The 15,922-nt window shown below is 43.6% G+C and overlaps 1 long non-coding RNA gene across 1 annotated transcript; it reads right to left on the bottom strand.

The window, feature by feature from the left end:
* LOC110436846 lies at positions 3,462-4,870 on the bottom strand. The gene is made up of 3 exons (XR_002454706.1): positions 4,774-4,870; positions 3,744-3,866; positions 3,462-3,647 (listed from the first exon to the last, which is right to left on the bottom strand). It is a non-coding gene; the product is annotated as an uncharacterized LOC110436846 (long non-coding RNA).

Raw genomic sequence — 15,922 nt, 5'->3', positions numbered from 1 at the left:
CATCACCTTTGGCAGAAATAGAATTAATGCATGACAACAAACCATAATAATGTCATAATATTGCTATCAATCAACTTTGGTCAGAATAATAACAATATTATAATAATATGTAATTTTATCCATTTTTAAAATTAAAATCTCCCATGGGTTCAGATTTAATAATGAAAAATGAATAAATAACTTTAAGTGCGTAGCGGAAACTTTAATAAACTTTTATTTCCATTTTCCAGAAACTATTCAAATACATTACTGTTCACTAAATAAAATTATCTCAGGACAAAAAATATAGAGAGAAAAGCAACAAAATCTATGCAAAATTTAATCAAAATAATGCACTAAAAAAGTTTCTGGGAAAAAAAGAAAAAGAAAAACAAACTGTGTAGACACTGTGCAGGCGGCCAATTCGGCCCACTGCACGCTCGCGCGCGGTGCTCCGTCGGCGAACCAGCTTAGCCCAGCAAGCCGGCAGGACGCGCGCTCTTTTTTTTCCCGCTTTCAGCCCAGCGTTAAGAAAACGCGGCCCAGCAATCCACCAGCAGCCCTATTCTCGCGCCCAGGCCGCAACCTGGGCCTAGGCCGAGAATCCCCGCACCCGCCTGGGCCTATTTTGGCCCGCGAGATCTGCAACCAATCTGGACTGTCTAAAACGATCTGATGGTCGAGCATGATTTCCGCTGGAATAAAAACCCCTAGCCGCCGGCAACCCTAACCCTAGCAATTTCATTTTCTCCCTTCCTGGCGCCTCTGACTGGAGACAGCAGTAGGGCGCCGCAGCACCGAGAGCAGAGGCGGCCAAGACGGCCGCCGGTGCCGGAGAAGGAACCCGCCAAAAGACCAAGTCCGGCCGTCTCCCCCTGCTGTCTTCCTTTCTTTCTTTCTTCGGCGCCGCACAAGCAAGCAACCGGCCGTCCACGGCGGCCTGAGGAGGAAGGGTTGGTGGCGCCTCCGTGGTGCTCCTCGCCGGCGCGCTCGTGCGGTTGAGATCGCGCGCAGCACCGTCGAGGGACTCCGTGGTGGTGCCCTTTGCCCGCCCCGAGGTGACGACCATGCCTCCGTCGAGGCCCTCAGATCCGACCGTGGTACAGTATTCTTTTCTTCTTCCCTCTCGGTGGTGAAGCACCAATGGTGATTATGTCCCTCTCGTTTTTTTGGTGAGGGTTTCACTGTTCATCTTCTACCTCGAGACCGAGGTGATTTCGCTTTTCTTTCCCCAGACCTTCTAGATATACTCACTAGATAGGCGTCCGATACCATTGTTAGACTATTAGGATCGACTAGGAGTAGATCAGGAGGGGTAGACCTTTCTATATTCGAATAAACAAGTGTACCGGAGAAGGAGGAGAGAGAGAGAGAGGAAGTGCGAATACCATCGTTGGAGGCAGGTGCCGGTGCGGTGGAAGATCCGGATGCCTTCGCTGGTTCGTCGGTGCAGATCTGCGCTAGGCAGCGACGGTTGGGGAAACCTCGGTGGTGCAGTGGCGACCGGCAGTGGAGAACGGTGGTGCAGTGCACTGGCGGCGCATAGGGCTTCCCGTCATTGGCTGCGCCCCTCTCTGGATCAGGTTTAGGGTTTTGTCGGTGGGAATGGAGGCTCACAGTGAACCTCGTACTAAGAGCCGCCGGCCCCCACCTATATTTATAGCGCAGTGTGACAGGGGCCCTCCAGCCATAGATGGGTTAGGCACCCCCGATCAGGGCGCAGGTCAAGGCCCGATTAGGCCTTTGGGCCTAATCGGTGAGAGATCACTCTAACAGTTTCTACCTTACAATTCTTTTTAGTCTATTTTTGTAAAATATTTATTTCTTCATATAGAATAAAGACAACTATGCAAAATTAAATCATACTGATTCTAATTTTTAGAAATCAAATTTTAGAGTGTTACGGCAACAAATTGAAAATCAGGCAACAACATGAGTGTTGTTTCTACCTTACAATTCTTTCTAGTCTATTTTTGTAAAATATTTATTTCTTCATATAGAATAAAGACAACAATGCAAAATTAAATCATACTGATTCAAATTTTTAGAAATCAAATTTTAGAGTGTTATGGTGAAGAAGGATATGCATGTTGTATGGTCCTAGTAGCATTAAGTCTTGAAGAATTTATAGACATCGGCCCTTGAAAATGATATCCTAAATTATGAAATATATATATATATATATATATATATATATAAGCATTAGTTGATGGAACATATCTACTATTATCATGAGTAGCAACACCGGCACAAGAATGCGCAGGACTTGCAAAATAATTATTAGAATCATATGATGTATTTGCAAGTTGTACCTTGGGACAGTTGTAATAATATTGCGAGGCAACACCTCCATGAATTTGACCACCTTACTAAATTTTTTCAATGACAAGAGCAACACAATGTAAGCCGCAAGCAAGATCTCAAGGGATCAAAACTAGCCTTTTGGGCTAGATGCAATGGTCATGGTGAGTACAAGATAGATCATTAAGAATATGGCTAGCGAAGAAATTTGGATACAAAGTAGTGCCGAAGCAATCGTCCTTGCGGTGCCACAAGAAGTGTGTTAATGTAAAGGCTGGTCAGACACTAGCTATGGCTAGATCACCTAGGCCACCAGAGGTCAAGCGCAACAAATAATTATCATGCTTCTGCGCCGAAGAGCGAGTAGGTTTACAAGCAAACCAGCAAATGATAACCAATTGTGTTATATGACGAAGAACGGCTAGTTTTCAGGCACACTGGCAAAGGGTAATTATCGTGCTTGCATGATGAAGAATGCCCAGTTTCCAAGCAAACTAGCCAATGAACCATCGAAGATTTTGCCCAAGAGGGGACTCGTCTGGGCAAGGATATCGGTGGGTTGCCTAGGTCAGCTAGGAAACCTAGGGCACCACCATTGGTCGGATCAAGAGATGAACCACAACATGAGGTTGGAAAAAAGATTAAGGAAAAGGAGTATTATAAATGTAAATTTTGTCAATTGGATTTTGGATACCCCAATCGGCCGTGTACCCCCTATTTTATAGGGACTAGAAGTGGTCTATCCCGTTGAAAAATCAATATAGTATACTTATATGTCGCTTTCTAGACTTTTTCATAGATTAGTCCAAAACTGGCACGAGCCTCTCCAATTTGGCTAGACGCAATTTGAATGTCGACAACATTTGTATTACATAGATGGCCTATGTAAACTACTTAGAATGGCAGTCGGTGTAAGCCATTACACTGGTAGTAATCTTAAGGCAACTCTAAATGTAAATTGATATATATATATGCAGTTCTTATTAAGCCGACGTCAGTGAATCACATCAGTTTTAGTGATTTTTTCACACCAGCGGTATTAAAAACCGCCAATATAAAATGATAAAAACATAGAAACTAATTCAATATTAGTGTAAGAAACGAATTATGCAAGGTCTGTGTACAAACGAATGTACATGGATCTTTACATATTATACACTATATATGTCAGGGACATGAGTGCAAATACAATCAATGAATCAAATAATCAAGAGCTTATTGCATATATAAATTAACAAACAGAATCTATTTTTCTCTCTCTGCCATACGACTAGCTAGCTCACACATGGACCAATCTTCTTCCTCCTCCATATGTTGTACTTAATAACGTTGACCCATCACGGGCATGGTAGTAGACGTTCCGCTAGCTGGTAGGGGCCGGCAGAAAAGACCGAAAATCAGTGAGCTAGCTAGTGTACATACTAGTAGTCCAACAAAATGCAGATGAGCACGTACGTACGTACCTGTTGCATTTGTGTTTCTGCTATTGTTTTGACCAGCTTGAACATAGGTGTAAGACGGTTGGAACTGCGGCCCTTGAGTACCAGTTGGCGGTACCTTATCCAGCTAACCAATATAGCTCGATGCTGCACGTACGCACACAAACTTTAGGTCTATTATAATTTATAGTCGCGTAGAGTGAGTGAAAACGGGAAAAATGAAAAGGGTTTAGATTATGTGTAGAAGAAAACAAACAAACTTCTGTGCATGTACAAGTGAAAGGCAAACGGAAAGGGTTAGTAAGGATAATAACGAGAAAAAATTAAACCAAGAATAAAGAGAGATAATTTTCGAGAATTTGGTTTGAGGGAAATCACAGAACTTTTTAGTCATGCCTCTTTGTGTGACAAAAATGTAGTTCTCAGATGATATTGTGTTAAAACTGAAAGGGAAAGATTGGAAGAAAGACGTGCAAATGTAGTTCAGGCAGCTCTTGTGGAGAGTCAAGAAGAATTATTTTCCCAGAATTGAGTCATGGCTAGATCAAGTTGTGTTTTAAGTATAATTTTCCTTGTTTCCTTTGTGTCTTGAGCGTTTTGGGCCTGTCCTTCACCTAGTCTTTTAGCTTTTTTTGCTTTGTTCAGTTTTGTATTCTTCTTGGTTTCGATAATAAAAATTTCTTAGTAGAGAGGTCCCTGTGGCCTTTCCTGTTCTTCCAAAAAACGGCTGACTGGTAAAAAATAAAGAAAAAAAGGAAAAAACGATGTGTATGCATGGTACAGCATATCACATATGCAGAATTGATTATGAGCTTTAACCAAATGTAATAGAGCTTTGCATGCATGCTTTCCGATCTGTTGTAACGCAAGAGCTGAAAAAGAAAAAAATCACTGAAATATGATGCTAGTTTATTTTTTTAAGGGAAACACGAGAGGTTTGAGCCCCTATTGTGATCTTATATTGCAAAAAAGAACAAAGGTTCAACATAAACGATCACAAACCAACAAAAAGTAAAGGTTACAAAAACTACGGTTATGGATGGATGGTACTAACCACGAGAGGATGACGATGATGATGCCTGTGGTCGATGAGGGTACTCTGGACGGCTTTGTGGTCCTCCCTGATAATAATGATTATTATTATACATGGAGCTATGTAACCCTGCGGACATATACATATCATATCATATGGGTCAAAAATTATCTTGTTATAAGCACGATAATAATATGATGCACGTACGTACGTGCAATCTGTGAAACATCAATATATTTACAATTTTATTAGTATTACTTCCGGAGTTCATTGAGGCTCCCGACATGTCTAGCTAGCTACGATTCAGTAGCTGAAACGTGTGTGATCTCGCTCTCCTTAGTCTTGACTCGATCGTGTTCCCTCACTTTTTTTGATTTTGATGAGGCACAGTAGTACTGGACGCTAATTAAGCTAGCTATTCAGATGCATGGCCCTCCCCTATAGCTAGCTTATATAGCATTTGGGCTGGGTACAATCATGGAAGTTCCATGGTATAATCCTGGATGTCTTATGGGCTTAATTATGTGTACCACATAAAATCTAATTCTCTTCTTATTACCGTGTTCGAGCTAGCAACTGTAGTATGCATGAGCGCGTCTATTGTAGGCAGGCTTACGTGTTACGTGTGCCATTCATTCGCTTCTCCATGAAGCTAGCGCGAGTATATATAATATATATATATATATATGTAGCTAGATTTCTAGGAGTAACCTAGTTTCCTCCCTGCCAATGCCATGCTATTTTCAGTGATCCTTCCCTCATCACCGACATGTATGCACGCGCCGTACGTCGATTAGTCCTTTCCTCATCAATTGAATATGTTTAAATTTGGGTATTATATCTAAGTTCTGGAATGTTTAAATTAACATGAAAGGCAACTAATGGCGAGAAAATTAATTACCTCGTATTTTCTAGCTAGCTAGCTAGCTATGTTCCTGCGTGTACCTTACAAAACAAACTCGGATTACTTGGTCGTCATCCATCTAGCATGCTTTCATGTCAATTCTGATATTTTTTTCCACCAAATTAAACACATCGTGTCGCCCGTCGAGAGGTACACGGTGCATCCTCTGATGTCTGCACATGCACGAAACTGAAGGAGAACTTGTGCAGTGTCATGCACTTTCCTTCTTTGTTCCTAGTACTGAAGTCCAGTATATTACTAGATCATGGGTCAATTAAGAATTTGCCTCAGAACCATCGTCTATAGTCAACTGAATTTAGTTTAGTTTTTAGCAACTAATTAAGAGTCAACCGGTGATATAACAACTTCTGTTTGACATTTGCCTTTTTTTAGACAGAAACCAATCAATGATGTGACACACTTGACAGGCTGCGTCGCCAATCCTTTTCATTAGAGTTCTGGCGACAGCGACATGAGGCAGAGAACAGAGGCGTTTGGCAATCGTGCGTATTGCGCATGAAATTCCCCATTTTACTATTTATTTCCGTGCTTGATTGTCACGTAAGCATTCCAGGGGTCATCAAAATAAAACATCCGAAGGTTTATATATAAATTTTCTCATCCTATGTTACGTTTCTTCTAATAGCCTTTTGCTTAATCGAGATATTACCACCACGGTTGCTTGCGTTACATAACACATATTATCGATCAGCACGTAAGCTCTGAGTCCTCTCCGTGTCATTTCCCTGCAAATTTCGCTGACTATTCTTCGATCTCGAAACCGGACAAATCTGAGTACGTTCAAAAACATAGATCGGTCACTGGTCTCATAACCGTGGAAAAATAATATTATTGTTGTGTTTTGCAAGAGTTTTGCACACAGCCAATTCTTTTTTGAGGAACCTGGAGGGACCTTCGTCCTTGATGAAGCCGTTACAAGAAGTTACAAGAAGTTAGAAAAGAAAGAGAGGGTCAGGGTCAGGGTCAGGGTCAGAGGGGGAGATGAGTTCAAGATACATCGAAGGAACAGAAAAAAATGTAAAGTAAATTCTGTAGCCATAAAACAAATTCGTGTTTGAGCTGTGATTATTTGACCATGTAGGAAACGAGCCCTACTTCTTTTAGGAAAAGAGCTTTCACCTCTTGTAACCCCAGTTGGTTATTATTGAATATCATTTCATTTCTGACTTTCCAAATTGTCCAACACATCATTATTGTGGCGATCATGAAGAATCTGGTTTGAAGTTGGTCCTTGATGGCTGTGATGTTCTAAAAAGTTGACCTATTTGGCATTTTTTCAAGGTTTAGAAGTCCCCAGCAGTGTTGGGCAAAGGGGCAGCCCCAGAAGAGATGTTGTGCTGTTTCTTCCTATCTAGTGATGCAAATTTCACAAGAATAGGTTTTTAGGATCATTGTTTTCCTTCTAAGAATGTTTCTGGTACTTAGTCTGTCACTGAGTAGTAACAAGCAGAAAAATTTATGTTTAGGTTGGCATGGAGACTTCCAGACCCAATGAAACACTAGTTCGAATTGCTGATGACCCATTAATCTTTATAGGCTTTAGAGAAGCTGTATATGGAGTTGCTGCCAAAGAAGGTCCAAACATCATTCAGTTGGGTGTTTATCTGAATCATGGACATTGACTGTTGCAGAAGGATGAACTGTTGATGTGCTGTCTGTGAGAGCAGTAAGTTGAAGAGGTCTATGAAATTTTCAGTGGCTAGAGCTTTGTGCAAGGTGATGATCTTATTCTTTGCAAAGGAGTATAGTTGTGGGTATGACTGCTCAAGTACCTTCGTTTGCCATTGATCCTGCCAAAGGAAGCATGTCTTGCCATTGTTTATCTGGATCTGTGAGAATTCTTTGAACAATGGTAGCAGTTTGAGAATGTCTCTCCACCAGAATGATCCTCTCTTGTTGTGTGCAGGCAACCTGTTATTGCTGTAAAGTTTCTCCCAGACTATATGTACCCAGGGGATATCCTTTTTGTTGAAGAATTTGTCTAGGTTTTTCATCAGGAGTGCTTGGTTTTGAGTCTACAGGTTGATTATTCCAAGACCACCTTCGTTTTGTCCTTACACACTAGCTTCCAGGCTGCTTTAGGTTGTCCTATCCCATTGGCATTGTTTCCCCTCTAGAGACAACTTTTCCTAAATTTATCAACCAGTTTGATAACTGTCTTTGGAAATTACAAAGTGCACATGTAGTATGTCGGTAGGGAGGAGAAAACTGCATTTGTGACTGTTGACACCGTTTTTGGGCACGTGTCCAGGATGGCAGGATAGGGTGGCAGTACAATGCGGGTTGCTGATGAGGATGGTTGCCGATGAGGGAGAGGTTGAATGTGACTAAGTCCACAGGCAGTAATATGGTGCCGATGGCTGGGTTAAAAGGTCTGCCGATGACTATGGCAAGGGGATTGCCGATGACGCGAAGGAGGAGTCCGGAAGCTGCCAGTTGTCATCTGGAGGAGTTTCGGCTTGTCACGAAGGATAGTTTTATTATTTCCTTAGTTATTTGCATCGTTTTGTATACGGATTCCGTGTAATTTGGAATTTGAATTCTAATCGTGTCTGGTCGTAGCTCTTTGAGCAGGGTATAAATATAAACCCTAGGACCTTGTAATAAAATATCAAGAAATCAATCAAACACACGTTTTTACTCATATTCCAGCATCTACTTTTCGACGACTTCGTCATACTTTTTCCTTTTATTACGAGTTCTTAGGAATTCGTCGACTTAAGCTCGGCGTATTCTCGAGTTCCGCGTGAGTACCTCTTAGCCGTGACATCCGGGCGCATCGCTGTTGTCAGGACTAAAGTATTCGAGTTATCACCTTTGCCGATAGCAAGGTCAAATCGGGTGGCACGCCTTAACGTTTGAATCGGGTATTAGCCCTTTGTGTTTGCAGATCAGTTTTGCATCAACACATCTTTTGGCACGCCTGGTGGGACAGATTCAAGATCAAGATCAACATGTCGATCTCTGACCTCGATCAAGAGAACGTCATCCCCGTGACGGAGGCCAACCTCAAGGATGAGCAAAAGCAAGCTATTGCCCAAGCCATGGAAGAGTTCAAGCAGCAATGCGTGAAATCTTTCAGCATAAACAGGAGCGGCGAAGTGGTCCAGAAAGATGCACTGCCGGCACCACGGCAGGTCACCTTCGACGCCAATCCTGGCAAGCTTCAAGATATGGTTGACAATGCCATCAATCGAGCGTTGATTAACCAAGCTGGTGTACTGTCTAATACGGTTTTCAACGCCGTGGCAAGAACTTTCAAGGAAGGACAAATCCCGCCAGATTATGTGGGGCCCTCTCATCATCAGCCAACGGCACCAGAGGTCACGGCTCCATCGGCTGCCTTGACGAATGCAAGTGCACAGTCTGCCGTCCCTCCAAGTACATTGGGGACTACTGGCGCACTATCTATGCCGATGGCAACCAACCCACAAATTTCAGTTGGGCAGCATAAACTGACAACAGATATGTTGGCATCGGCAATGTCAGGGTTAAATCTTCCTCCCAACTGGTGGGGTTATGGTATGCCTCCAGAGTTGACGCCGGGAACATCACAAATAACTGACATGAGGGGCAAAACTCCTATGACATCGGCACCTCCCAATGCGCCGGTGAACCAGAGTCCTCGGTATACCACAACTACTACCGCACGGCCTTACACTGGGAATCCTCAAGATTCAATGTTCCCGATGCCCAACGCATCGGCAGAGTCAATGCTGATGCAACAGAGGTCTATGGCCCAGTCGGGGTATGTCAATTCAACAACGGTACCCAATTACCAATCATCGGCAGCACCTATGCCGATGAACGCTAATAATGGATGGCTTGGACAGCAGGCCTTTCCACAATCGCCCCAGCAGGGTTATCAGACTACAGGGTTCCAGCAAGGACAGGTCTATCCCGGGTTCCAAGGTCAGGGGATTCCCAACCAGCCAATAAATTTTGGGCAGCAACTCGGAGGACAGCCAATCGGTGGACAGCAGTTTGGTAGTCCGCAGATTGGAGGACAGGTGACCAATACAATGTTCCATGCAGGTCACGTCCCAAACAGACACGTGGAGGTTCGCCACCAAGTGCCAGATCCGCAGCCGCCCCATCGGCAAGATGCCGATGCGTATTGGGCCGATAAGATTGCTGAAGTAATGAGGGAACAATTCGGGATAAAACCCAAAGTCAACACTTATTCTTATCGGACACCGTATCCTCCAGCGTATGATTTGATCCCGCTTCCACATCGGTACAAGGTACCGGATTTTACAAAGTTTTCCGGACAGGACGGCACGTCAACCATGGAGCATGTCAACAGGTTCATTATTCAATGTGGAGAGGCTGGTAACAGGGACGAATTGAGGGTTCGTCTATTTTCATCATCATTGTCTGGATCGGCCTTTACTTGGTTCATATCATTACCTCCTAACTCAGTAATTACTTGGGCCGATCTAGAGAAGCAATTCCACAGATACTTCTTCTCGGGGGTTCATGAGAAGAAGATCACCGACTTGGTCAAGTTGAGGCAACGTAATGATGAGTCGGTTGAAGGATTTGTGCAGAGGATACGAGAGGTCAAGAATAAATGCTATATCCTGGTTCTGGATGATCGGCAGCTAGCCGATTTGGCTTTCCAGGGTTTGTTGCCACATATCAGGGATAAGTATGCCTCTCAGGAATTCGAAAGTTTAAGTCACTTGGTGCAGATGATATCTGATCAAGACATCAAGCCTTTCGAGCCTAAGAGGGCATGGAATAAGAAAGTCTCATTTGTTGATGAAGCAACAAACTCAGATTCCGATGAAGAACCAGTAATCGGTTTGGCAGAGTGGGTAAAAAACAAGAAGCCGATGTCTTGTCCTTTTGGGCAGAAGGAACCAGAGAAGTTTGCCTTTGACACCGCTAAGGCCGATAGAATATTTGACTTTCTACTTCAGGAAGGTCAAATCAAACTGTCACCTAACCACGTGATCCCGTCGGCAGAAGAGTTGAAGAGAATGAGATATTGCAAGTGGCATAATGCAACTTCACATGACACCAACGAGTGCAAAGTATTCAGACAGCAGCTGCAATCGGCTATAGAGTCAGGGAGAATCAAATTTGACAGTTCCAAAGCCCAGAAGCCGATGAAGATAGACCAACATCCTTTCCCGACAAACATGTTGGATGCTAAGGGGAAGGCTAAAGTCTTAACATCGGAGACAGCTGAGAAGAGTGCATCGGTAGATCCTCAGCATCAAGTTACTACTGCCGATGCAAGAAATAAGGGCTTGGTCCAGGAAGGAACTAGCTCGGGAAGGCCTCCTCGGTCTGGTATCGTCATAACTCATAGAAGGCCACGAGGAAATTGGCAACAACGGGAAGATCGGTATCAGCGCCAGCAGGAAGATTATCGACGGGAAGAAGAAAGACGCCGACAGGAGTGGAATCGGCACAGGGATCATTGGAATTGCCCATTCTTTATCCATTGTTGGGAGGAAAATATCAAGCTTCCTACTGTCAGAAACTGCCCTGAGTGCAACGGTTATGATCGGTACGGTAGAACCGATCGGCGTTATCATGATGATGAACGGCGATTTAATGGGCCAATCAGAGGAAGGGCGTCGGTTCATGATCGGCTGGGGGGCAGGCTTAGCGTTCACGATCGGCTCAGTGACCGTGTCCGGTATTTCCCCCGGAACCAAGAGGAGCTCGAAGGGATGGCTGATGCGCGGGTTCCCAATGAATTCATATTTTGCAGGGATGCTAACACGCATCGCATGGAGTCAAGAGAGAACCAACGCCCGACGGTGAGGCAAAGGCCACTTCCTCCATGGTGCCCTCAAGGATTAACCAAGACACAGAAAAGGAGGTTGCAACGTGAAAGGCAGGAAGAGCTAAATAAAGGAGAAAACTCTGGAAGTCGGCAGCCGTCAGACACTAAGAGGGAAGGTCCATCGGCTGGCGTCAACATGGTCTTCATGTTGCCGATGGAGTTTCTTGCACCAGCTAGTGACAATGAGTTGGAATTTTCTGATCAGATAGCTCAGTTGGCTCTGGATCCGATGACGGCTATCTTTGAGAAACCTGCCGATGACGAGAGGCAGCATCTTAAGGCTTTGTTCCTCAAAGGAAGGGTTGATGGGCAGCCAATGACTAAGATCCTAGTTGATGGTGGAGCTGCTATTAATATTATGCCGTATGCAGTATATCGGAAGCTTGGGAAAGGGGATCAAGATTTGACCAAGACCGATATGATGCTCAAAGACTTTGAGGGAAACGTGTCTCCAGTCAAGGGGGCGATATGTGCAGAGTTGACCATCGGCAGCAAAACCTTGCCGACAACTTTTTTCGTGATCAGCGGAAAAGGTGCCTACAATTTATTATTGGGGAGAGATTGGATTCATGCCAATTGTTGTGTCCCATCTACAATGCATCAGTGCTTGGTTCAGTGGGTAGGTGACAAGATTGAGATCGTCCCAGGGGATTCTACTTATGTTATCGCATCGGCAGAAGCGGATACTTATGAAAGGACTAGGTGCATTTCAGGAGAAGTTTGGGAGAAAGATTTTCTCAAAGTTACCGATTATGAGATTCCACCGATCCATGCAGTCGGTTCTGATGACGGTTTTTAATGGATAGATTCGCCGATGATGGAAAATTAGGCCAGGGGTTCACATCGGCCGATGATTTGGTAGAAGTAGATATAGGTAGTGGTGATAAGCCTAGACCTACTTTTATTAGTGCTAAATTAGATCCTGAGTGTAAGCGACAACTGATTAGTTTGTTAAAGGAATATAAAGACTGCTTTTCTTGGGATTATACAGAGATGCCTGGTTTAGACCGATCAATTGTCGAACATCGGTTACCCATCAAGTCCGGATTTCGGCCACATCAGCAACCAGCCCGCAGATGTAATCCTAACATTCTACCTGATATTAAGGCCGAAATCACTAAACTTATTGAAGCTAAGTTTATTCGGCAGTGTCGGTATGCCGAATGGATTTCCAATGTTGTTCCGGTTTACAAGAAGAACGGGAAGCTTCGGGTGTGCATTGATTTCAGGAATCTCAATAAAGCTACGCCGATGGATGGATACCCAATGCCTGTCGCCGATCTACTGGTTGATGCTGCGGCTGGCCATCGCGTTATCAGCTTCATGGATGGTAATGCGGGTTATAATCAAATATTCATGGCAGAGGAGGATATTCCAAAAACCGCATTCAGGTGTCCTGGTCATGTTGGACTATTTGAATGGATAGTCATGACTTTTGGGTTAAAGAATGCTGGTGCTACTTATCAAAGGGCCATGAATTTTATATTTCATGAGTTCATCGGCAAGTTCGTAGAAATTTATATCGATGATGTGGTGGTTAAGTCTGGAGATTTCTCAAAGCATCTTGCCGATTTACGAAAAGTGTTGGAGTGCACAAGGAAGCATGGATTGAAGATGAATCCCAACAAGTGTGCATTTGGCGTATCGGCAGGGCAGTTTCTTGGTTTCATGGTACATCAGAGGGGTATTGAAATTAGTCGAAGATCTATTGATGCCATCAATAAAATAGTGGCCCCTACCAATAAAACTGAGCTCCAATCCTTGATCGGCAAGGTGAATTTTATCAGAAGATTTATATCGAATTTATCTGGGAGAATTCGTGCTTTCAGTCCTCTTCTTAAATTGAAAGCCGATCAGGAGTTTGTTTGGGGAGAAGAACAGCAGTTGGCTCTGGATGAAATTAAAAAGTATCTAGTAAATCCTCCAGTTTTAGTTCCACCTCAACAGGGAAACCCTTCAAATTATATTTATCTACCGATGGATCGGTTATCGGTTCAGCTTTAGTTCAAGAATTTGAAGGGAAAGAGAGAGTAATTTATTATTTGAGTAGGAGGTTGATTGATGCTGAAACCAGGTATTCGGCCATTGAGAAACTATGCTTATGCTTATATTTTTCATGTATCAAGCTGAGACATTACCTGTTGTCGGCTGAATGTGCTGTTGTTTGCAAAGATGATGTGGTCCGATACATGCTATCTATGCCGATTATGAGTGGTAGGATCGGTAAATGGATTTTAGCGCTGTCGGAGTTTGATTTGCGTTATGAATCGGCTAAGGCAGTCAAAGGGCAGATCATGGCCGATTTTGTGACTCAGCATTGCGGTCTAGTGGAAACCTTGGAAATTGCACCCTGGACGCTCTTCTTTGATGGATCTACCTGTGACCGGGGGGCAGGGATCGGCATTATATTGGTTTCTCCCAAGGGGAGGAAGTATGAGTTTTCCTTGCCGATTGTTGCCACATCAACAAATAATCAGGCTGAGTATCAAGCTCTGATCAAGGGATTGGAGTTGTTAAGAGAAGTTCGTGCTGACGCTGTTGAAATATTTGGGGATTCCATGTTGGTTATAAATCAATTGGCCAGAAGCTATGAATGCCGAAGTGAGGTTCTCATAACCTATTTCGAGAGAAGTGTGCAACTGTTAAAGGAATTCAAGAACTTCCGATTGGAGCATGTTCCCCGATTGCATAATGAAGACGCTAATCGGTTAGCCCAGCATGCCTCAGGATATCAGCCAATGATTAATGCGACATCGGCAGTCAGTGCCGGTGATTGGAGGAAAGAAATTATCGACTATCTAAAAGATCCATCCAAAAAAGTTGAAAGACGGGTTCGATTTCAAGCGACCAAGTATGTGCTCCTTGAAAATGAATTGTATTATCGAACTATCGACGGAATTCTTCTCCGATGCTTAGGTGATGATGAAGCCAGAAGTCTGATGGGGGAAATCCATGAAGGAGTGTGTGGAGCGCATCAGTCAGCTTTTAAGATGAAGTGGATGATTCGAAGGAATGGATATTTTTGGCCAACCATACTTGAAGATTGTTTTAAATATTTCAAGGGATGTCAAAGTTGTCAAAAGTTCGGTAATATCCAGAGAGCACCCGCATCGGCTATGAATCCTATAATAAAACCTTGGCCGTTCCGGGGGTGGGCCATCGATCTGATCGGCCAGATTTATCCACCATCTAGCAAAGGGCATAAGTTCATTCTAGTTGCCACTGACTATTTCACTAAGTGGGTCGAAGCTATTCCTTTGAAGAAAGTCACATCGGCCAATATGATTGATTTTGTGAAGGAGCATATTATTTACCGATTTGGGATTCCCCAAACGATTACTACCGATCAGGGCACCATGTTCACGTCGGGGGAGTTCGATGAATTCGCAATCGGTATGGGAATTAAAGTGTTGAATTCTTCTCCTTACTATGCTCAAGCCAACGGGCAGGCCGAAGCGTCTAACAAAGGAATTATCAAGCTTATTAAATGAAAGATTGAAGAAAATCCTAGGCGGTGGCATACATTGTTAAATGAAGCACTGTGGTCTTATCGGATGGCTTGTCATGGATCAACCAAGGTGTCACCCTATCAATTGGTGTATGGACATGATGCAGTGTTGCCTTGGGAGATTAAGGCTGGATCTAGGCGATTATCTTTTCAAGATCAATTGGCTGCCGATGATTATGCCACTTTGATGACCGATGAGTTAGATGATTTAGCAGGGCATCGGTTAAAGGCTTTAATGAGTATAGAAGAAAATAAGAAGAGAGTTGCTAGATGGTATGATAAAAAAGTAAAGGCTAAGGAGTTTGCCGATGGGGATTTGGTATGGAAGTTGATTTTGCCAGTCGGGACTAAAAGTTCGAAGTTTGGGAAGTGGTCTCCTAATTGGGAAGGTCCTTATCGGATAAGACACTCAGCTCCTGGTAATGCCTATATTCTAGAAACTCTCGAAGGAGGTGAATTTCCCAGAGCATTAAATGGCAAATATTTAAAGAAGTACTACCCCAGCATATGGGTCGACGCATAAAAGTTTAAGTGCCGATAACACTCCTATCGGCTGGATTTAAATGTTCAGGGGCAGACTTAATGTTTCAAAATATGCCGATAACAGTCTTATCGGCTAGACTAAAAGCTAAAAGCGGAAAAACAAAGGTGTGTTGCCGATGAAAGCTTCAGATGTTCAGCAGCGCTTGGATTGCTGATATGGCGCGCAGCCAAATCTGATTGGCCGTCTCTATCTCTTTGATATCATCATCGGCAGAACCTTCTATCGGATTCAGCTTCCTCTTCAGCTGCAGCGCTTTGCGACCATGGACGTTTCGCTCTTGTTCAAGGTGCTTGATGGTCTCCGGCAGTTGACTCTCTTCTTGCTGGGCTTGGGACAGAGCGTCCTCTACTTGCTTAAGTTCGGCTAGTAGAGCTTCTCTTTTTGCCGATA

Source organism: Sorghum bicolor, chromosome 7, assembly GCF_000003195.3.
Source record: "Sorghum bicolor cultivar BTx623 chromosome 7, Sorghum_bicolor_NCBIv3, whole genome shotgun sequence".
Taxonomy (NCBI): Eukaryota; Viridiplantae; Streptophyta; class Magnoliopsida; order Poales; family Poaceae; genus Sorghum; species Sorghum bicolor.
This window is presented reverse-complemented; position numbering and strand designations above follow the sequence as displayed.